The sequence below is a fragment of the Felis catus genome, chromosome A1 (assembly GCF_018350175.1).
Source record: "Felis catus isolate Fca126 chromosome A1, F.catus_Fca126_mat1.0, whole genome shotgun sequence".
Lineage (NCBI taxonomy): Eukaryota > Metazoa > Chordata > Mammalia > Carnivora > Felidae > Felis > Felis catus.
The window spans coordinates 50,271,078-50,294,662 of NC_058368.1; the positions used below are offsets into that span (position 1 = coordinate 50,271,078).

General features: G+C 37.9%; 1 long non-coding RNA gene across 5 annotated transcripts in view; it reads left to right on the forward strand.

The window, feature by feature from the left end:
• Window positions 1-23,585, forward strand: part of LOC109498550 — a 528,643-nt gene that overhangs the window by 33,827 nt on the left and 471,231 nt on the right. For all 5 annotated transcript variants that reach the window (XR_006595729.1, XR_006595727.1, XR_006595728.1 and 2 more), the window contains exons 5-6: window positions 2,599-2,755; window positions 10,989-11,124. This is a non-coding gene — a long non-coding RNA (uncharacterized LOC109498550). The remainder of the gene's footprint in view (window positions 1-2,598; window positions 2,756-10,988; window positions 11,125-23,585) is intronic.

Below are 23,585 nucleotides of genomic sequence, written 5' to 3' on the forward strand. Positions count from 1 at the left end.
GCTTTGGTACACACTATTCAACAGCAGAGATGTGCCAACGCTTATGTCCAAGTCTCTGCAGGAGTTTACTATATTCACATATAGAAATAAATTCATAAACTCATGACTTTGCAGCTGATACAAAGGCACTGATTCAGTAAGAAGGTCCTGGGACTCAAAAACAAAGTTTCCAACATGGATAGCACAGGACAAGAACCATATGAGACACAGATGAGAATCCAGCCTAAAGCCAGACTAAAAAAAATTAATATTATCTTTTAGAGTGAGGAGAAATTATTAACTAATATAAAAATCTACCTCATACCCTGTGAGATTCATGTTTTATAATTATGAACAGTAAAATATACGTCTCAGAGATGTGGACTGTTATTGTCAGTCAACTTTTAGAACAGCTGAATTTAAGAAACCCTCCTGGTTTTGTTATAAACGGACCCCTGGGTCTCGTGGCAGCCTGCAAGGTTCTGAGTGGGCCAAGCGAGGCAAGCTAGTGTCCTTAACAGAAATTTATCTCGAAACTGCTTTTTTTCTGGCATGTTGTGGTGCCCATCAGTTTATGGATGGCGGAAGTAAAAGCAGTGTTCTGATTCTCACATGTTGTTTATCTGCACTTCTTTCAGACTGATGGCACGGTAGCAATTCTTCGGAGGTTGGCAAAGACCTTAACATTTCTGGGAGGAAGTGGAGCGGGTTTGGTTGGGATAGGGAGGTCTTTGCTGTCTCTCAGGGGATATGGTTTTGGAGGGAGGCTGGTGGATTCTCCCATGGCCTCTTTTACTCTGTAGTTTGGTCAAAGAGGAGTCAAGTGATACCAACAACAAAAATAATACTCGGTGTTTATTGAGTGTCCACTATGTTTTGGGGGCTGTGTTAAGTATTTTACATATATTGTTACTTTTTAAATGGTGAGTACAACGCTATCAGTTCAATGGTACTACATTCATTAGGTGGATGGGAAAATTGAGCCACAAAGAGATTTAGAAACTTGGCTGTAGCTAGTCAGAGAGAAGTCCTCCTGTGGAGGTATCACCAGGAGGGATGCAAGGACCCCAGGCGAGGAGACGGAAGAAACTGGAGATAAACTCTGCAGACCTTGCTGGCTCTGCACCTGCCCTGACTGTGTTCCACAGACTGGATTTTCCAGGCACTGTGTGTGTGTATGCGTGTGCGTGCGTGCACACGCGTGTGTGTTTATAATACCAGATTGTAGTTTTAAGCACATTTGGGCCAAGCGAGGATACATTACAGAGGCTAAGTGGGGTGATGCACAAGTGGAAATAAAGGATTCAGGGGTCATTTCCTATCTAAAAACCTATCAAATAAAAGTGATTCGTGCTGCCCACTGCAATGCTGGAGTAACAAATGGATAATAATATCTGACACTTGCTTCACAGAGTCCTACTTTTCCAGAATGATTCCCTGAAACCAACATTATAACGATCTTCTTTTAAGTCCACCTCCCTAAAGTTAGACTCTTTTGATGTCAGAATCAGCAGTGGAAGTGGTTACCAGCTTCCTTTGCTCTTTAGCCACGTTGCCTAGTGTTTTTCCATGTTTTCTGAACTTTTCCTGATTGTGGAAGTGGAAGGGAAGTGGAAGGCAGGAGAAGAGTGAAGGATGGACAAAGCAGAAATACATCCTCTTTTAGAAACATTTATTCTAGTGGTTCAATTTCTTTTCAGCTTCACTAAAGCAGATCAATGTATACCCATGATAGTCTGGGTTTAAAAAGAGAGAGCGAGAGAGAGAGAGAAAGAGAAAGCGTAACAAGATAAAAGTTTCCTCACCAGGACTTCTCTCAGGGGAGGGAGAATTTTGTTGTGTGTGGCGGGGAGAACTTCATTAAGTTGCTTGGGTTGGAGAGTAAGACCCAAAGGGCATGCCCGGGAAGGAAAAGAGAGTCCCCTAATCACAAGATAGGACAAGAAAGGAAATGTATGTGCATAACAGGTAGATACAAAAGAATGGGGGTGGTGGGATGATCCGGAGTGAAAGCTCCGGGAACAGCATGGCTTTAGGAAATTTGGGGGGAAGAAAAATGTGCTCCATGAATTTTTAAGTTGGTTTTTGTCTGTGCTCTGGCAGTTACTCTTCTCTGCTTCTGTTCTTCAAGTCCTAGCAGAATAATCTTCGTTGCAATAGACGTTTCTCACTCTTTTTGGGGGGATAAAAGTGGATTCTTTTGAGAAAACTTGACGATGCTTTTCCTGTGTTTGGGGCAAATGGGTAGCAGGTGGGAACACATCGGGCAGCTAACGTGTGCATGACAGAGTGATGAAGGATAGTAATTTATATTGAATGGCAACTGTCATATTTTTGTAATTGAGAATATCTCATTTTATATAGAGAGCATTTAGTTTAATTTTGTTTTGCTTATGATTTTATCTTTTCCTTTTTGTGTAGTATTTCGTATGGCTCCCTCCAGGAAAGCTAAGGTGGTCGATTACCCGTTGGCGGATAATGCCACTTGTGGGTGATCTGTTGCTTTCTCTAATGAATTATATGTTTTGTGACTTTTTTCAAGGCACATTCCATGGCTTGGCAAGCTGTCGAATACAATAATAGTTCCTTTATTTGTGGTTTTGCTTTCTGCTGTCTCAGTTACTGATGGTCACCCATGGTCTGGAAGCAGATGGTCCTCGTTTTGATGAACCGTGAGAAGGTCCAGAGTAGCCACATGCTACGTGCCTGTGTCGTTCCCCTCACATGATCTCAGCATGTGGGCGTTTTAGCATCTTATATCGTCACAAGAAGACAGGTGAATACAACACAATAAGATATTTTGAGAGAGAGAGAGAGCAACAGCTATATAACTTTTATTACAGTATATTGTTATTAACTATCCTATTTTTATTATTGTTATTAATCTCTTACTGTGCCTGACTTAAAAATTAAGCTTTATGCTTAAGAGACTGTTAAAAACTGAGAACAAACTGAGGGTTGATGGGGGGTGGGAGGGAGGAGAGGGTGGGTGATGGGTATTGAGGAGGGCACCTTTTGGGATGAGCACTGGGTGTTGTATGGAAACCAATTTGACAATAAATTTCATATATTAAAAAAATAATAATAAATAAAAAAAAATAAGCTTTATTATAGGTATGTATGCACAGGAAAAAACATGCAGAGATGCCATACACTCTCCTGGAGAGCTAGTTCTGAGTTGCAAAAATAAGAAAATAAAATTGTAAGAAAGAAGGCATTGTTCATGGTGAGTGAAAATAAATGCACAGGCAGATGGGAATGAAGAGCTGTTTGCCCTGCCTGAAGGAAAGCACTAGAGACTTTTGAAGATAATATCCTTAACATTTATATGGCTCTTCATATTTTTAAAGTGCTTCCTGGTAATTAAGAGTCATTAATCAGATATTAGCTGCAGGTTATTCAATGAAATAGTTGTTGATTTCAACTCAGAGCTGTATATAATTTTGCAGACTAGAACTGATTCCTTTTACATTTCACAAAAATCTTGACTTTCTTGTGCACATTGAGAGTGTCGCTACGTGTGAGTTTTCATTATGCATACCAAGATGTACTTACTATTATATGAATTCACATTTATATACCAGTTTGTGATTTGTTGGCTTGATACAGTGATCCCTCCTTATCCATGGTTTCACTTCCTGCAGTTTCAGTTACTTACAATCCAGAAGCAGATAATCCCCCTTCTGCCGGTTCTGGATTCTGCCAGAATCCCCCAGTTCTGCCGAACTGCCAGATCGGTAGTAGCCTAATGCTCTATCACATTGGCTACGTCATTCACCTCAAGTCATTTCATCACACAGACGTTTTATCATCTCACGTCAAAACAAGAAGAAGGATAAGTACGGTACAATGAGATATTTTGAGAGAGAGAGAGAGAGAGAGAGAGACTACACTCATGTAACTATTATAGTGTGTTGTTATAATTGTTCTATTTTATTATTATTATTGTTAATGTCTTACTGAACCTAATTTATAAATTAAATTTTGTCATAGGTATATATATATATATATATGTAAATATATATATATATATATATATATATATATATATATATAAACCCAATACATATAGGATTTGGTACTATGTGTGGTTTCAGGCATCCGGTGAGGGTCTTGAGACATACCTTCCATAGATAAGAGAAGACAACTGCATTTACAACATGTATGGAGACAAGACTATATAGGGAAACTCAAGTTTTAGAAGTATCACAGTGTAATTCATCACTGAATGCTCTTGCGTAACACAGGGGGACATGCTGGCTTGGAGTGGCCAGTAAAAATCCAAAATAGAGTCTCCTTTCTTCTATAGTTTGAATGTTGCCACTTGGATGCACCAAAAGATTTTCACTGCAAGTGGATGCCTTATCTACTTGGCTATTTCTAGGAATAATAACTTAGTTTACCTCCAATCTAAGCTGAAATAAATTATACATGTTAGACTGAGATTTATTTGGCACATTTGTATCTAGATAGCAAGAAACACTTGTTTCCCATTTGTATTTCTGCATACCTGTTCTTCAACCAATTATCACAGGTAATTGAGGTCTGAGGGAAGCCATAGGTCCTTGGAGTTGAGCTTTTCAGAAATTAATGGGGACTCCTTTGGCTTTGATGTTTGAATATATTAATATCACTATAATTCTCATTGGTTTTCCTATAAAGGCTATGAAACTGTGGTTATTTCTCCCCACAGAGCCTCCACATTTCTCTTCCTCCTATAATCATAAACTTTGTCATAGGTCTCTGCAGTCTGCAGCCAGATGGCCTGGTTTTGAATCCTATTCTCTGACTTACCAGCTGTGTGACCTTGGACAGATTACTTTGCTTCTCTGACACTTGGTTTACTTATCTGCAAAATAAGTATCTCCTGCCATCAGTTGTTAGAGGGTTAAGTGAGTAAATATTTATAAAGCGCTTGGAACAGTGTCTGGCACATTTGTACTACTACATAATTATCTGTTAAACCTATTAAAGGTTTCACATTTCAAAAATACCTTGTTGAGCTGAATGTAGAAGATATTCTATTAATGTTTGCTGAGTCTTTTTTTTATAATTCACATTTTGAAATACTTTGCCAAAAAATGCGTTCAGATTTCTTCACTTAGCAAAAAAGAAATTATACTTTGCTATGGGTAAATTTTAAGGGACAAAAATTGGCTCAATTTCCACTGCCAAGAACTGCTTGAAGACTGGGCAAAGAATATTTGGTGGTGGTTATTAAACATTGTGGACATGTTGGCAAGAAAGAGAAGGGCTGGGTTAGCGTTAGCTTCTCATGCTCGTGCTCATTGGTGAGTTCGAGGCAGGAAGCTTGGGAGGGCTTGGAAAATCTTCCTTGTAGTTCTTCAGCTTTACTCACACCCTATTTCACTGCTACGTAGGTTAAGAAAAAGTCACAAAGCAAGCCAACAGCCAGAAAAAAAGGGAGTGATTTGTTCCAGGAATGTTTAAGAATTCCCCCAGATTCTCAAATGAAACAATTTTCATTAAGTAAAAATATTTTAATGTTATGCAACAAACTTTTAGAAGGGTGAATTTTGTGAACAACAACAACAAACAGATACAGAATAATGGACCATTAAAATTCCTGAAAGATTGCATTACATTTAGAACATTTTTCTTGGAAGTATAAATTTCAGGGTACTCTTAGGATCATACAGATGAGGTCAGGAAACTGATGTTCCAGCCCCAAATCCATCATAGAAACAGTTGCTCTTATCTATATTTCAAGAGCTAGTACAGATTCCCAATATTGACTCTATAGTTCCTTTTTTTTCCATAATGTTGATTCAGGTTAGGCAGATGATTAAGTTATGATAGGCTAAATTGTAGTTCAATAACAGGTGACCCTACCTCTGACTGGTAACAAAACTGTGTTTTGTATTCCTACAGTACTCTGAAGCCAAGTAACCCTCCCTCCCCTCAAGGTTATTTATTCCTCCTCAGCCCTGCCTCTCCTCTAGCTAAAGATGCCTACTGCTTACTCAGTGCAAGACTCTTAGTGGGGACTGGAAGGACCTCCCTCTCCCTCAGGGACTCTGCGTCTACCTCTCCCTGAGAAACAGATTTTACATGGTCCCTGGGGGTAGGAATATTTCCTATCCCTCCCATGCCACTTCAAATTTTTGTTCTAAGCTGGTAGCTGGTAGACCACATTTGGCCTTTGAAAAGTCATTAAAATTGTAGCTGTTTTCTTTTTCTTCTTCTTCTTCTTTTTCTTACCTGCTTTTATGGTGGTCCACTTTTCTTCCCAGCCTTTTCCAAAGGTGATAGTCCTATGACCTTCCTCCTCTGAGGAGCTTGGTACCATTTGTACTTTGTTTGATGCCTTGTAACCTCAACTCCCTGATGGCCTCAAGAAAAATTATGATTTTGTAGACTATCTGACTTTTTCTAGTTGTTAGGGGGGAGCGATGTTCTCTTGCAGCTTTATGCATTTTAAGCAGAAGCTGAATTGATTTTGAAGCCTTCATCAGAAGGTAATTGTGTATGCTTCTATAGCCCAGCCAGGAGATGCAGAAAGACAAGAGTTCCAGAAATTCAGCGGAACAGCTACATTTGACCCAGCCAAAGGAGCATATTCTTGTTCATCTTTCTAATGATGCAGAGAAGTGGGAACTCAGTATGTCCTGTTCAAAATGTCTACCTCGGTAATCCTTTCATGTGGAATTAATCATAATCTCTGTATCTTATAGTCAAGGCCACTTCACTTTGGTCCCCAAAGGCTTTTCTCAACATCTCCCGGCGTGCTCAGCTGCACCTGTGATTCAGTCACATGAGTTGATAGACCTCAGAGAGGGGTCAGACCTCCTTCACTGGAATCCAGAGTACGTCACTTACTAGTTCTGTGACCCGGGGCTAGCTGCTGAAACTCTCCATGGCTCAGTTTCTTCATTGGTAAAATGGAGAAAGTAGTAATACATACTTGCACCATAGATTTGTTATGAGATGCCCAACTTATTCTAGACTATTTCCATTTCTCTGAGAACCTCTTGTGCAAAACTAGAGTATATAAAACTCTAATGTTCAGCTCAGATTCAAATTGGTATCACATTTCCCCTTTGCTGTTCTTAAGATTGCTTTTGTGAGCACGTAAGAAATGTGAGCCTACTTCATTCATGTAGAAAAGTAGGAGGTCCTTCTAAACGTAGGGCAATGGGTGAAGACACCTAGTTTGATGAGTTCTAAATCATTCCCAAGCCTTTTCTCTTATTATCCTGTTTAGCTTACAATCTTGTTATTCCTACTAAAAGAGTATTAAGATTGAATAATAATTGATTTGAAGTTCTAGCTATCAGTGGAGTTTTAAAAAACCACTTTAGTTCTCTGGAATGTGGCTCTACCAACTGTTCTTGCACTAGGAGCCAAGGAAGGAGAGAGCAATGTGTTGTTGAGACCATCTGGAGGATATATGTGGCTGAACCCTGTTAGAACCTCTCTATAAACTTTTAAGAGTCTGGCAGGCAGGTGTGTGGATTTACTCATTTGTAGTCACCAAAGGTGAAAGCCTCATGAGTTCCCTTGCTTGTTAAAACTGCCGCCCATGAGTCTGGGGTGGCCGGCTTCTGTCTTCTCTCTCTCCTTGGCTCTGTGTCTGCGGGCCAGTTGCCAATTTCACCCAGGGAGCTCCTAAGGTTTTGAACCGACAGAGGGAGAACGTTCCCTCCCTGAAACATAATTCCTGAGTCCTTTCCCAGACACCATACACGTGTATATATTCAGTGCCCACAGAAAATCAGCCTCTGTATATATGCTATGTGGTAGACACTTTGTTAGCCCTGCTCTAATGAGTTCAGACCCTTTAGATGTACTTTACTGAGTTTATTGAGTGAGGAAAATGGATTACATAATGTTCCTGACACTGCTTTGTTTACTGAGATGAAGTAATTTGCCAAAACAAACAAACAAACAAACAAGCAAACAAAAAAAACCAAAGCAAAACAAAAAACCCTTCAAGGTTATGTTATAGCATATGCAAAAGCCATAAAATTAGCCTCTAATGTCTCAAATTGCAGCGAGGTACAGTGTAGAGGTAGGAAATTTTCTGAGATGGAGAATGTTCACTATGCTTAGTTTTAAATCCCTTATCCAGTCCATCCCTGTGCTGGGCACATAGTAGGTCTGTTGGGTGACATAGCACATACTGAACAAACGCGTGTTGCATGATTGATGCATAGAAGAGCTGGCGTACTTTGTCACACACACACATACACACAAAGGCACCATAGGCTTTGAAAATGAAGATCATAGTCTAAGCAGGTAGTTGTCCTTTATGGAGAACCCACCATGTGCCTGTCTCTGTGCTAAGGATTTTATCTAGGCGAATTCACTTACTCTCAGAAGAACCTGCAAAGGTAGACTTTATAGCATGAGGCATCAGTGATAGAATTGGAGCTGGTGTTCTGATGAGGTCTAGAAGACAGGGAACAGAAAGAGAGGTAGAGTGTTCTTAACCTTCTGTTATATCACCGCTGCTCTCCTCTTCATCCTGAGATGGGATGAGGGCTCCCATACCTGATGTAGAAGACTGATGTAGGTGTATGTAAAATCAAGGAATTGATAAACATCTTCAGCTTGCTGAGCCATAATTAATTCCTATGCCATGTTCCCTATTTTTAATGACTAAAAAGATCATAATTTCACAACTTCCTCTGTCTGACCATCATTCATTAGAACTATTGTTAGCCTAACAAATCCCCTGGTTCTCATTCTAAATCATCTCTTCATTTAATTTTACCCCGTTTGTTACTCTTAATCCTTTCTGAATAATATCTCATTCTGTTTTTTGGACTGGTTCGAACTTCTCACTCTTTCCCTGTGGATTTTGCTTGTCCAACATACTTATTTCACTCTTGTTAAATTTCCTTATTAGGCAGCTCTTCCACTTCTTAAATTGTTTTGTGTTTCATTCTGAATGATTTCTGACATTTAAATTATTTATGGTTAGGAATGTTGCAGAACCAAATGCAGTATCTTCCAGAATTATGCAGAATGTGCCTGGGGGAAAAGCCTAAGTGTGAGTCCATCATGTCTAACGTCTTCTTTAGGGATTTTTGTGAATGAATTGTGTCCCACAAAAAGCTATGTTGAAGTCCTAACCCTCAGTGCCTATAAATGTGACCTTACTTGGCAATATGGCATTTGCAGATTTAATTAAGTTAACATGATATCATAGTTAAATAAGGATAGGCCTTTAATCCAATGTGATTGGTATTCTTATGTGAAGAGAAGACACACAGAGAAAAACACGTAGCAGGAATGCCCTGTGATAACAGAGACAGAGATCGGAGTGATGTGTCTACAAGCCAAGGAGCAGGAGGGATTGATGGCGACTCCAAAAATTAAGGAAGGTATGGAATAGATTCTCCCTTCTAGAGCCTTCAGAAAGAGCATGGCCATACCAACTCCTTGATTTCAGACTTTTGGTCTCCAGAACTGTGAGACAACAAATTTCTGTTATTTTAAGCCACAAGGTTTGTAGTAATTTGTTACGGCAGCCTATGAAACCAATACAGGGACTAAACCATTTCCTGATTTATCATCATCCTCACCTTAGTTGTAATAATGTCAATATACTGGGCATCAGTGTGTTCCTGGAAATGGGCTAAGTGTAAGCATGTCATATCTGATTGAATCCTCATAGCCCCTCGATTTATTTTTCCTGATATACAGATTAAGAGACTGAGTATTGGTGAAGTTGAATACATTCTAGTAAGAGGTGGATCTTGAAATGGATCCAAATGGATCAACTCCAAAACCAGTGCTTTGAATCACTATGCTTTTCTGCCATCCACGGAAGCAGTATGATCATTTTCTTTTACTGATTTAACATTTGAGGATTATATTCTATATATAGCATTCTAGCTTCATTTTTTAACAGGATAAAGTCATTGTTATTTCCCTCCCCCCCCCCCCCATATTCCATTACATTTCTAATTCTTCTAGCATCCTCTGTTCTCATTATTACTACTCACTTTCCTTCTTTAAATAGATTTTAGTCACTAGTAAAGTAAGGAATCAGCTCAGGAGAAACTTGATTATTATTTGTTTATGTCTCTGAGGAAAAGTATAGGTCAAAACAACTTCTCTGAAGCTTGCAATTCAAGGAGATGAGTGTCTAACTATTAGCACACAAATATGCTGTGTCTGCCTTTCCTTCACGTTATAATTTGGTTAAAAAACTATTCTTGGCTGAAACAAGGAGCAATAATCAAAGATTCCTTGGCTTCATGCTCTGAGGAAATGTTTTGAAAAGCTTCTAAAGTGACCCAAAACCTTTTGGCATGGTTGAGAGAAAAGTCTGGAAAGGAGAAGCCCCAGTAACTATTCTCTCTTTCATTTGGTTACTCGATTTACTTTATTTTTAGCTTATTTGTTACTAAAAATGCCTTAGAGTTTTATCTTATTATCCATAAAGCTCTTTCATTTATATTATTCAGTTGATTCACACAACATTTTTGAGATACAAGCAGGACAGATATTATTACTCTCATTTTAAAGATGACATGTAGAGATGACATGTTTTGCTTAGGGTCATACAGGCAGTAAATGGAAGTGGTATTAGACCCAGAGATTGTGATTTCTAACATCCAGTTGTATTTTCATAAACCAATGCAAATTAATAACAAAAATTAGCATCTATATTGTATATTTAATCTCAGAATCCTCATAGCCACATTATAAAGTAGATTTCTAAAATTGCTATTTCAAAAACCCGTGGACAAAGACCTAAAAGAGAAGCTTAAGAGGGTTGAGTAATGCAACAGAGGATTTGAACCTACGACAAAACACACACCTTTGCTATTTTACTGCACATCGTCCCCAAAGCAAGCATTTGTTAATGTTAAAATTAACGTTTGTTAATATTAACCAAGAAATGGTCCACAAGGTGATGATACACCAGGAAGGTCAATCCCAGCCTGGAATCAGGCGACTTGGAGAATAGTGTAATTTGAATGAAAAGGCATCCAGTAGTCCTCCCTCATCCGCAGTTTCGTTACTTCCGACAGGACGCAGACGATTCTCCTGACGAATCATCAGAGGGTCAACAGTAGCCTAGCGCTGCGTCACAGTGTCTGCGTCATTTTCTTCGCTTCATCTCATCACATAGGTATTTTACCGTCTCACATCGTCATAAGAAAAGGGGTGAGTATAGTGCAATAAGATATTTAGAGAGAAAGAGGGAGACTACATTCACGTAACTTTTATTACAGTACATTTTTGTGATGGCTTCCCGGCCGCTTGGCTAAGGTCAAGTGTAGTATTATAGTACATTGTTATAATTGTTCTGTTTTATTATTAGTTGTTATTATTAATCTCTTACTGTGCCTAATTTATAAATTAAGTGTATTGTAAGTATGTACATATGTATAGGAAAAAAGCATAGTATATATAGGGTTCAGTACTATCCGCGGTTTCAGGCATCCATGGTGGGGGTTGGGGGTGGAACAGATCTGTGGATAACGGGGGACTGCTATATATTTCTTTTACATTGAAACTTCAGTGGAGTCCAGATTCCCTTGATTCCCAATTCACATCACATCTGCCTATTCTGACAGAGCATTTAAATAATTTACTTGACTTTTAAAACATGTACTCATAGGGTTTCTTCCCTGTCAGCGTTTGCTCAGGTACCCTGATGAGACGTGTAGTTGAAATCCTTGAGTGATGACGGCTCTGTGCTATTAGGTGACAGGTTTCAGCACCTGACAGACAGTCTAATTGGTTTAACAGTGATCAGACTTTTGAGAAGTTAAACCCACCTTCGAATCACAATGACATATAATGGGAGAGTTTGGAAAAAAACCCACACACAACAGCCTCCAATTTTTTTCCCCTGCACTTTATTGTTACATGTACAGACCACATTTTTTTTTTGCAGTTAAATCTTAGAGACAAACATTTTTTTCTTTTCAGAAAGAAGGCTGGGTTAGGAGCTTTATCAGAATGTTTTATATTGAGCAAATTTCTTTGGACTCATTTGAAAAAATAGAAATCTCTTATTTAAAAGAGATGTGTGATGGAAAATCTTTGTACACTAACCATTGAATTATTGACTTCTCTGTATACTTAGATTGGAGGATATTGGAAGATTTTCTTTAAATTATTCATTGAATGGCTTTAAAGTAAATTTAATCCCCAGAAATATTCAGAGCCTTTATTTTGAATGAGGAAAGACAATCAATTCACTGAGAATTGTTTGTGTCCAAATATCAATGTATCTGAGTTATGTTTACTTTCACATGTGCCATCTAATGAAATATTCAGAGTGGCTTTTCATTTTCCAGAGTCAAGTCATCTTAAATAATTTATTCATCTATAGAATCAGGCTAGCATTAAATCACTTCCCAGGATATTGACAGAAATCTGTTTTCCTCCCAATTTCAACACATACTAAAACCCAAAATGAATTCAACATTGGAGTAAGTGATTAATCTAATTTGTACTTTATGCAGTTAAAAAGCCTAATATAAAAAGCCTATATAATTTTTTCTTTAAAATTTTAATGACTTAACCTTTAGGTTGTGTGTTGATATTATTGGTTGTTTTAGCAACCTGCTGTCCACTTATGCTGGATTGACAGAACATATCTAATACATTGTTTTTAACAGTCAACTTCAGTGCCATCAGAGGCAGTGTCATAGCACCTCTTTATACTAAAGAATTTATCAGCCATTACTCTATTGTGAGGGGTTTTCTATGTCTGGGTTTCTATGTCTGGGATTCAGTCTACTTGTAGACAGAGGGCCAATTTAATGGAGAGATACACCTTTCTGTTTCAGCAGTGATATTCTACAGCTGAAGAGTAACAAAAAGCAAATCAGGATGTTGACATTAAAACTGCAACTATATTCTGACATTTTCATGGGACTCCTTTTATGATGTGTAATTTTCCTAGGTTTTTTCCTGTTACGTAATTTTTTTCTAGATCTTTTTTATGGAAAGCGAATTCAATGTCACATTTATCAGTCTAGTTTCCTTGCTTAACATGAGAATCTTTGGTTTCTTAGGGTTATTCCTTAAGATACCATTGATATATCAGAGGGCCTTAGTATTCTTTAGTAAAAATTTAGAGGAAAACAATTTGGAACTTTTGCCAAGGCTCTGAATCGCTGAGTTTGGACACTTCTCTGTTGTCCATGCAATGCTGGTGGTGCTTTCTAGGGACTACAAATGCTCACTCTAAACCGAGTCACTGCCATGCAAGCAATACTTCCTAGTGACTCTAGGCAGAGGCTTGATCATGATATTGATCATGTGTGTAACTGTAACTAGTGTGACCTTGGGCAAGGTGATTGCTTTACCCTTTAAGCCTGGGTCTCCTCATCTACAAAATAACAATAATGATAAAACAGTATTTGCTTCATAAAGAGGTCATGAGGATGGAATTATCTAGCAATATACTTTGATATAATAGGTGCTCAAGAAAAAGTACTCGTGTCATTCCTGTATTAGCTAAAGGGGCAGAGGGGTATAATAGGAAGACTGAAGGTAATCAGCTAAAATTTTATTCGTCCTTAAATGAGGTTCCACTGCTCCAGGAACTGAGTTAGGCAGTTGAACATACATATATGGGACAAAGACAGGAAGGAAATATGGCTAAGTGGTATTTCATGCATGGTAGAATAAGAAGTGCTATTTTTTTTTCTTCCTTATACTTTTCTGTGCTTTCTGCATTTTGTACCATAAAGATGAGTTACTTTTTTAATCCTAAAATTTACATTTAAGGAATAATATGGAACTATGCTGCCCTTTGTAATTTTTCTTCCTGTTAACCCAGCTCCAGGAACCTTTGAATTGAGTCCTTTGGAGAGATTTTGCAGGATGATATTTGCCATTGGTGTTGCAATAGGGTCCGAGATGTGGGCGACCCTCAGAAAGCTGGAAACACAGGTTGAGAGTCAGGCAAAGCTGGGCCTGAGTCCATCCACACTCTATCAGTAACAAGCTGTGCAGTCTTGAGAATGTTACTTCATCTCTCTGAGTCTCTTTCCTGATCTGTAAAATGAAGGTGACAATCTCCTTTGCAAGATTGTAGTGATGATTAAATCAAGTGAGAATTCCTATGTAGTGCACTTAGCATAGTCCGAACCATAAAAGTAGTCATATAATGGTGGCTATTATTATTCAGTGAAAGATTATTGAAGGTCAACTTCTTTTTTTTCATGAAGCAACTGAAGCATATGGAAATTACATGACTTCTCTGATATCTTCCTGATAGTAAATGACAGAATGTCAGGTTTACTAACATCAGTACGGCACTCTTTCCAGTAGACAGGTGTTTCAAAATGTGTGTTATTGAATACGATCTTCAAAATTTTTCCATATAAACATAAAACCCTGGTATTATTTGCTTAATACTCTTCTTTATGTTTACTTAAATAACTTCTTCACTTATGTAAATTTGTTTAGAAATTGCCATTATTTTATTTTATTAAAAATTTTTTTTCAACGTTTATTTATTTATTTTGGGACAGAGAGAGACAGAGCATGAACAGGGGAGGGGCAGAGAGAGAGGGAGACACAGAATCGGAAACAGGCTCCAGGCTCCGAGCCATCAGCCCAGAGCCTGACGCGGGGCTCGAACTCCCGGACCGCGAGATCGTGACCTGGCTGAAGTCGGACGCTTAACCGACTGCGCCACCCAGGCGCCCCTCTGCCATTATTTTAAATATAAATCAGTATCACTTCCCGTGTCATAAACAAAAGGTGATTATGAAATAAATTCAATAATGCAAAATAATTTTATTACATTTTAGCTAGATAGTATTAGAAGCGAGTTAAATGTCAGTTTTAAAAGCCTAGAACACTTCATGACATGAAGGAATTGGTGCCCTAATAAGTAAGAAATGAAAAAGCAGAAAGATGTTATGGTACCTGGCTGTAAGAGACTAGCCATTTGCACTTGGTTTCAGAATGGATCAGAATGGGTGATGATAATGTGCAAAGACTGGTCATGGAGTGAGTGCATAACCAGAGTAGAATGTCATTTCTGTTTCAGAAAGGTCTGAAACCATCTCATACTACTCATCAGATTTCCTAAAAGGATATTACTTGTTTAAGAACCTACCTAGTTTATTCTAACTGATTCCTCAGCCATCTATCCCACTTTCATGTAGTTTCTGACTTTCCACGATGGTTTTATATCAGCTGTTGCTGTTACTCTTATGCTAATGCATGGAACATGAGTTTTATAGCAATGAGGCAATCCATTTTCAGTGACAGGTTGTAATGAACTGAGAGGGTTGTACTATGAACTTTATTGTGGTGGGAGAGATGGCAGTACAACATATACATCAGTCAAATTGCCAAAAAATGTCCTTCTGCAAAAATGCCAGTTGGGGATGTAATAATGTGACCATGTTCAGAACAGGTGGGGGTAAGGCAGGTCGGCAGAACACCTCACCAGAAGCTAAACTTCCAGAGTTTTCATCAGTAATGTGTGAGTCATTTCTCTCTGTCTCAGTCAACATTTTAGGAATGTAAATACTAAAGTACACGCGTGAGAATGGCACTATAGTTCTTGAAATGAGGAGGAAGTAAAGAAAGTCATACAAATGACGAAGAAATTAGCAGGGAAACCCCTCTCCTTCAATGAAAAAACCTTTCTGTCCTAATTCTCCCACTTTGATTCTCTTCCTCACTTTTCTTTATGTCTTTGTGTTTTTCTCTCTGACATACTATCCTTCAATTTTTCAAGTAACTTAACTCTGACCCCTTCTAATTTCAGCTTATTATTTTTTTAAGAAGGTCTACAAAGGAGATATGTCCAGTTTGGGAAAATAAACTCTTGAGGAGATTGTAATCAAAGCACATGAAATATATGAAGAGGGTAAAGATAAAACAGGTCATCACCAAAGTCTAATATAAGATTTTTTTCTGTGAAACTTAGAAATGGTAGATAGAAGATACAGAAAAAATGTCAGGTAACTGACATTTAAGGGATCTATCCTGAGATTTTTCAAGAGTCTTTCAAATTATAAATATCAATGAAGTATAAAATATCTCAAATAAAACTGAAGAAAATATACTGAAATATATGTGTGTTTCTTCTAGACTGTTAATGAATCCTTACATTATAAACTGATACCAGACTATGACAGTGGATGATTGGTTGGTTGCTGAAATTAGGATGAGCAGTTTGATAAAGAAGCAGTTTGCCAACTTTTCTGTGAAGGACTTGGTGGTAAATGCGTTGATGAAGCTACTCAAACAATCTTTAATTTTATCTCTTGGGTGATGGTAATTTTCCCACCAGTTGGAACACTAGCCAGAACATTGTCATATGTTGCTTTCTTTCCATTTCTTTATTATGGATTTATTCACTTTATAGCTATGAACACTGCTGAAATAGACATTCTTTAATTTATTGAAGAATTCTATGTTAAGCTATATTGAGTATGTGAACCATCACTTTCTTAACCTTAAAATTCTATTAACAGCACTATTATTGGCCTTTTATTTTGAGAATGACTTTTTCTGTAGGAAATGTGTGTGTGTGTGTGTGTGTGTGTGTGTGTGTGTGTTTTAAATAACATTCAGAATACTACTCTGTTGTTTCTAGAAAATTGTCCAGACCACACACATTTGTGTCTTCTGGGTCTGGTACATATTGTGGTGCAATGAATCTGAATTTCTCCACATGTCTTTTATTTGCAGATGACATAATAGCATACTTGAAAAATTCTAGAGAATCGAAGTAAAGCTAACTCAAACAATAAAAAAATTCAGCCTAGTAGCAAGATATAAAATTAATATGCAAAAATCAATAGCAGACATGTACATGAGTAGCTAGTTAGAAGTTATACTGGGATAAAAATCCCATTTACAGTAATGACAGAAAGGTAATGCATGGAAGAATAAATTTAATAATAAATCATTCTGTTTTGAGAATCAAATGAGAATAGCTTGTAAAATAGGATAGTGTACTATCAATATAGCGTTAGTATACCTGGCATTATGTTGGCTATTAGTAGATGGTGAGTCACTTGAAGACAAGAGTCATAGCTTAGCTCCGTTTTCTGCAGCGCCAACCAACACACGGGTCATGCGTTAGTACTCCCTGTGTGTTTGTTGCAAGCAGTGGAAAGCACACAATTGATGGCCATTGGGAATTCCCAGGGAAGAGGTAGAAATGCTCCTTCCTGATTTTGTGTGGTGGCTAAGGGCTCCTGGGATGGAGCTCTGTTTATTTTGTGCATGATCCTTGCAGAAAAGTTCCATCATAGTCTCTGGGGAAAAGAATAGTGGGAGCTGGACTGGAAGCCCCATTATCTGGGGAGCTTTGCATGCTGATGGTGGTGCTGTATTGGGTCTGCCAAGTTTGTCCACTGGGGCTCCTGGAAGGAAACTGTATGTACATTCACAAAGCAAACATAAGGAACAAAATTATTTCTATGAAAAATTTAAAATTACCTTCCACTCTGTTAAATAGGATGACTAGTATTCAGTATCTTTCTGGCAGTTCTAGTCAACATAAAATGGGAGGAAAAAGTGATAAGCTGGGGCGCCTGGGTGGCTCAGTCAGTTAAGCTACCTACTTTGGCTCAGGTCATGATCTCACAGTTCGTGAGTTTGAGCACAGGGCAGAGCCTGGAGCCTGCTTCGGATTCTGTGTCTCCGTCTCTCTCTGCCCCTCCCCGCTCACACTCTGTTTCTCTCTGTCTCTCAAAAATAAATAAATGTTAACAAAATGAAAAAAAAAGAAAAAGTGATAAGCTATATGTATTGTAACAAAGGAGATAACTTTTTAATGACAGGAGAATTAACTATTTTTATGAGTTAATAAAATAACTTTTATTACAGATGGTATAAAAACCATTAGAAATAAAAAGGTAAATATTGTAAATATAAGATCATATTTATAAATATATTTATAAATATAAAAAGTAAATATTAGTAAATATAGTAAATATATAAATATAGTAAATATATAAATATATTTATAAATATAAAATGTAAATCGTAGTAAATATAAGATTAACGTATAAAAACCAATAGCATTTCCTTATACCAGAAGTAACTTATTAGAAAATATAATAAAAAATTCTAACCCATGATAGAAAAAGCTTGGGAATAATAAATAATAATAAATAATAAAACCCAGCAGGCTTTGAATTTGATGTCATCTGCCCCCTTTACTTTGAGACCAGATAAAGGCCCCTTGTTGCGGAAGCTGCTTCTTGGTACCAAGCCTCAGTAGCTCTAGGATCCCACCTCAGGGTGCAACCATAGACAGGCAACTCTGGTGGTGAGAACATAGTCCAGAGGGAGGCTGCCTAGATTTGAAACCCATCTACATCAAGATGTAATAGGCATATCACTGGCAAGGACAGGTCCTAATTGTTTCATCTGTTAAATGGGGCTAATAACTCTATGTAATGGGGTTGTGAATATTCAATGAGTTACTACATATAAAGCAGCATCTGGCACATATAGTTGTGACACAAGTGTGAGTTCCCACTAGGATCATCACTGTGTATCCTGCTTGACATCGTCCACTGTGTGGTCCTACAGAACTTAGTTCCCCTTTAAGGCCCTGCCTTAACAGTTATAATGAAGTGAATTTCATTTCCAAAATGTTAACAGGAAAAAGATGCTTACATGGCAAAGATGGGTCAGACTCCAAGTTTCAGAGGATTTAGGCATGTTCTCCTGAATGTGCATTCTATCTTCCTACCTTACGAAACTATAAAACCTCCCCAATGGTTTCATAAAACTGTAAAAACCTTCTAATGGAGAGACATGCTATATCTCAGATGAGATTCAATATTATGGATGTGTCAATTCTTCCCAAACTAATTTATACACTTAATTCCAGTGTAATAAACTCTCTCTGCACGTTTTTCCTAACTTAGCAAGTTCATTTTAAACTTTTATTGGAAGACTAACTGCATCAGAAAAGAAAAAACAAATTAAAAATAAAAGGAGAATAATGATGCTGTTTGCTTTACTATAAATCTAACAAAAATACAGCTCTAGTGATAGAAGTGGTCTAGTGCTGGTATCTAGTACACTATGAAATATGGTAGCTGTTAACTAGACATGGCTATTTACATACAAATTAATTAAAACTAAAAATTAAGATGAAAAATTTAGTTTTTCATCATACCACATTTCCAATGTTCAATAGCCACACATGGCTACTGCATCAGACAGCACAGACATAGAACATTTCCTTTCGCACAAAGAGTTCTATTGAACAGTGCAACTCCAAAAACAGATATACGATAATCTAGTATAGGATAAAGATGGCAATTCAAATAAGTGGGCAGAAGTGGATTTTTTCAGGAAGCCATTTAATTTTTTTTCTCATTGGAAAAGTCTATGAAAAATGATAAAATATTCTGAAGCCATGAAGAAAAATAAAGCAAATAATACTACATCAAAAAGGAAACTTTCTGTAAGAAAAATATAAAGAGAATAAATGATAGATGACAACTGGGAGAATTTTGTAACCTATTGACAAAAGGACTATTTAAAGAACTCCTGAAGATTAATTAAAAAAAAAAAAAAAAGTAAAGCTTCAGTAGGGAAGTGAATAAAGTATATCAAAGGTCAATTCAAAGGAGAAAGAATGCCATGGCTATCCAACTTATGAGTAGATGGTCAATTTCTTTAGTTAAAAAAATGCAATTAAAACAACATTGAGATACGATTTTTTTTACCTGTCATACTGTCAAAGTTTAAGAATGAATAGACATCAGGCTTTCTCCATACTATTAAATGGAATAGAGATGGCTGCCATATGTTTGGTGAGAAATTTGGCAAGCATATAAAAATTTAAAACATGCTGACCTCTTTTTAAAAACTTTTAATTTTTTTATTTTAGAGAGAAAGAGGGGGGAAAGGGACATATGGGGGAAAGGGGTGGAGGGAGAGAGGGAGAGAATCTTAAGCAGAATGCAAGCTGAGTGCAGGGAGCCCAAGGCAGGGCTCTACCCAACAACCCCGGGATCTGATGTCCAGTGGACTGAGCCACCCAGGCTCCTTGACACATGTTTACTTCTTTACTGGGCAATGCCACCTTACATAAAGATGTACTTGTATGTAAAGGATTAATTGCAGGACTATTTATAATTCACTACAAATGGAAACAGTACAAATGTCTATCTGTAGTGGATTTAATTATGCCATATATATAGGGTGTATATATGTGCACATACTTATGTACATGTGTAACAAAATATGTACAAAATATGTACATGTATAACAGAAATACTACATAGCCATTAGTACAATGAGGTAACTCTGTATGTTCCAGTATGGGCAAATACCCTCAATGTACACTGAAGTAAAAAAGAAAGAGTATTACTTGTAAATAGATACCATGCATCTTATAAATTTATAATATAATTAAATAATTGCCTTACAGAATTATTTATAAATAAAGCAAAAACTATTATATAGGATATTACCAAATTTTAAAATGCATATTTCCCTCTCTCTCTTTCTCGAACATGTATATTTTTCATATGCTTAGAAATAAGTCTGGAAGACTTAAAACTATTTATAACATGCTTTTAAAAATAAAAATATTCATATGGTAAAATGAGAGACTAGAGCTACCAGATGCAAAGAAGACTTTCTGGGTAACCCAGGAAAGAGGGCTTAAAAGTTTTCAGAAAATAATCTACACTGGTCAGACTGAGGTAAGTATTACATAGTAGGTAGAAAATATACTATGGAGGTCCACACGGAGGTGCAATTAATTCTAATTTAGGGGAGGTAGAATAGGGGAAGGGGTCCCAGAGGATATTTGACTTGATTCTGAAAAGAATAGGATTTTATTGTTCCTCCTTTTTCACATCAAAGAATCAGGGGGTTAGAATAAACACTTAAAACCTTGGATTGTGAGTGACCTGTTCTGCGAGTGTTCCTCAGACAAGCAAACATTTCTAATAAATATTAACTTGATAAATGAGTGATGTCTTGCAATATGAGTAGTGAGTAGTACATGATACTCCATGTCACATGATTACAATTGAGCCAATGGTTCTTCTCTCTCTCTCTCTCTCTCTCTCTCTGCGGGATTGTGGGTGATTGCCTCCCATACTTGGATGCTCAGTCTCAGGCTGCAGTGTTTGGGAAAAATCAGTGATTTTTCATAACTTTGGAAGGTGCCCACAACTGGCACTAGTGTATTTTTGTCACTTCAAAGCTCCTATGGACTTTGCTCTTCCATACAAGAGTGAGCTTAGGAATGCTTTGCTTCTCTCTAGGTCAGGCTGCTGCAAATATCTCTTTCTTCTGTTGCCTTATTGCCAGTTACATTTAATACAGTATATGAAAAGAGTGTATTAATACCGTAGTCAACATCCGTGCGAGTGTATACAATGACCCCCCAAGTAGAAAAAGGTTGAAAAGAAAGGTGGTAAGAGGAAGGTGCTGATTACCATGGAGGTTAAGAAGGAAATCGTCAAGAAGTGTGAATGAGGTGTGTGAGTGGCTGAAATTGCATGATTTTTTAAGAAGTTTACGTCTGCATCTCTTCCACAGAGGAGGAGGAGGCAAAGGCAGAGGAATCCCTCACTTGAAGTGAGGTTAGGGAGATGTATAAAATGTGGGAAACAGTGCAAAATTTTGTAGAAGAGCCCCGCCCGAATCAGGCTGTAGCAGTGTGAGGGATGTATCTGTTTAATGACAATGTAATGTCACATTTTCGCAAAATCCTCAAAAGGAGGCAAAAGCAAGTGTCATTGGATAGGTTCCTTGTTAAAGTTGCACGAAAAGAAAAAGATTCCATTGAACCAATAGATAGCAGTGATTCCGTTAGTGATAGTGAAAGGCATCCTACACAATCCTCTCTCTAATCTCCCTCACACCAGCCCACGAAGGTTTTCAAAGGAAAGTACAGGTTATTTAGTTCATTTTCCCATATATTTTGTATTTTCTTTATTATTTGGTATTATATTGCAGTATTGTAATCATTTTTATATGAATATTTTTGGGTTGTGGAATGAATCATCTGAGTTTCCGTTATTTCTTACAGGGAAATCTGCTTTGATATACAAGTGCTTTGGATTGCAAGCATGTTTCCAGAACAAATTATGTTCACAAACCAAGGTTTGGCTGTATAGAACAATATAGTGCTTGCTAACGAGTTTTGACTGTATCCTACAACTAAGCACAACTAAGCAATAGAGAACTAGTCAAGGGTTTTGAAGAGTGGTGGAGTAAGATCAGACATGTGTTCTGGAACGATAAGTTTGATGGCAGGATGAAGGATGACCTGGAGAAAGAGACTAGAGGCTCCTAGGGTATCGTGTGTTCACACCAAGAATGATGTGATCCAGAACAAAGGTATTGGGAGTGGAATGTGAAGGAGAGAGTAGGCAGGAGAGAACCTACAGGTATCTGCAGAGGTTACATGTATGCCACCCACCTCACAAGATGTTTTGGCTACTCCCAGGGTATTTCACACCATCCTTCCCTGTCATGGGTTTTGTCTATTTCCCTTCTGCCAGGTTTCTCTTTCTTGAGCTGCCTGCCAGCTATTGAGGCTAATGTGCCTTTTTGAAATACCATAAGGCCTGGAAGCACTATTGACTTAAACATTAATTAATTAGTGAGGCAGCCCTCCTAAAGCAGATCCTTTTTGGCCAGGGAAAGCTAAATGTCTAAATGTAGAGTATAAATATGACTGTAGTTCACTGTAATTGTGAAGAGTGTGAAACAATTTACCTAATGGTTTAGGGCAGGTTTAAAGTGGGTTTAATTAGCAACTCATTGCTGTGCAACTCAGTCATTTGATCAGCATTGCCCTTGTCTTTTTAAATAAAAGGAACTGGAGAGTACAAACAAGGGCTCTGAAGGCTAAGTGATTCATCAGCTTCTTCTAGGCAGCACTGCTCCAGGAATCATATGGAGATAGCTTTCTCTTCCTCTAAATTCTCTGTGCTGTCTTGTGGACTTTGTTGATAAGGAATCTGGCCAGGATTGAATGCACATGGGAAGAGAAATTGAAGATGGGCTGGTGTCTGGCCATTTTCCTTTCTGGGACTCGCCAGATCTTTAGCCCTTTACTAGGAAACTCCACGGTGATAATTTCTGCTGGAGTGACTGCCTCCCATAGCTCTTGTATTCACAGAGGTTTCCTTGCATACGACACTAGGCTTGGTGCTGTATGAGGGAAGCCAAAAGATTGAGACTTATGCTGGGCCTTAGGGAGCTTGCAGTTTAAGTGATGAAATAAGACTAACAAATGGGAAACAGAGAACTCGGTGCAAAACTGTCAGAGGAGTGGCTGTCCATATTGTTAACAGGGGACTAAAGACATTTTATCATCAGAGATCACATAGTCTTCAGTCTACATTTGGTTCTTGGGGTACTGGAAAACCCCTGTCTTCTCACAATGGATTGCTCAGCCAGTATGTCACTGACCCCGGGTTGCAGCAACTGAATGAGAGAATTCCTTGTGTGATCCAAGTTGCATTCATCTTAAGGCATTTGGAAGGTGGAGAGATTGATACAGGCCGAGAAGCCTTTGATGCAAAGGTGGCACAGAAGGATGGATGTGTCAGAACAGGCAAGATCTGAGGAACTTTACATCTTCTTTACTTTCAAGTCTAGGAATTCAGAGGCTGATGTGATGCTATTCAGGCCCT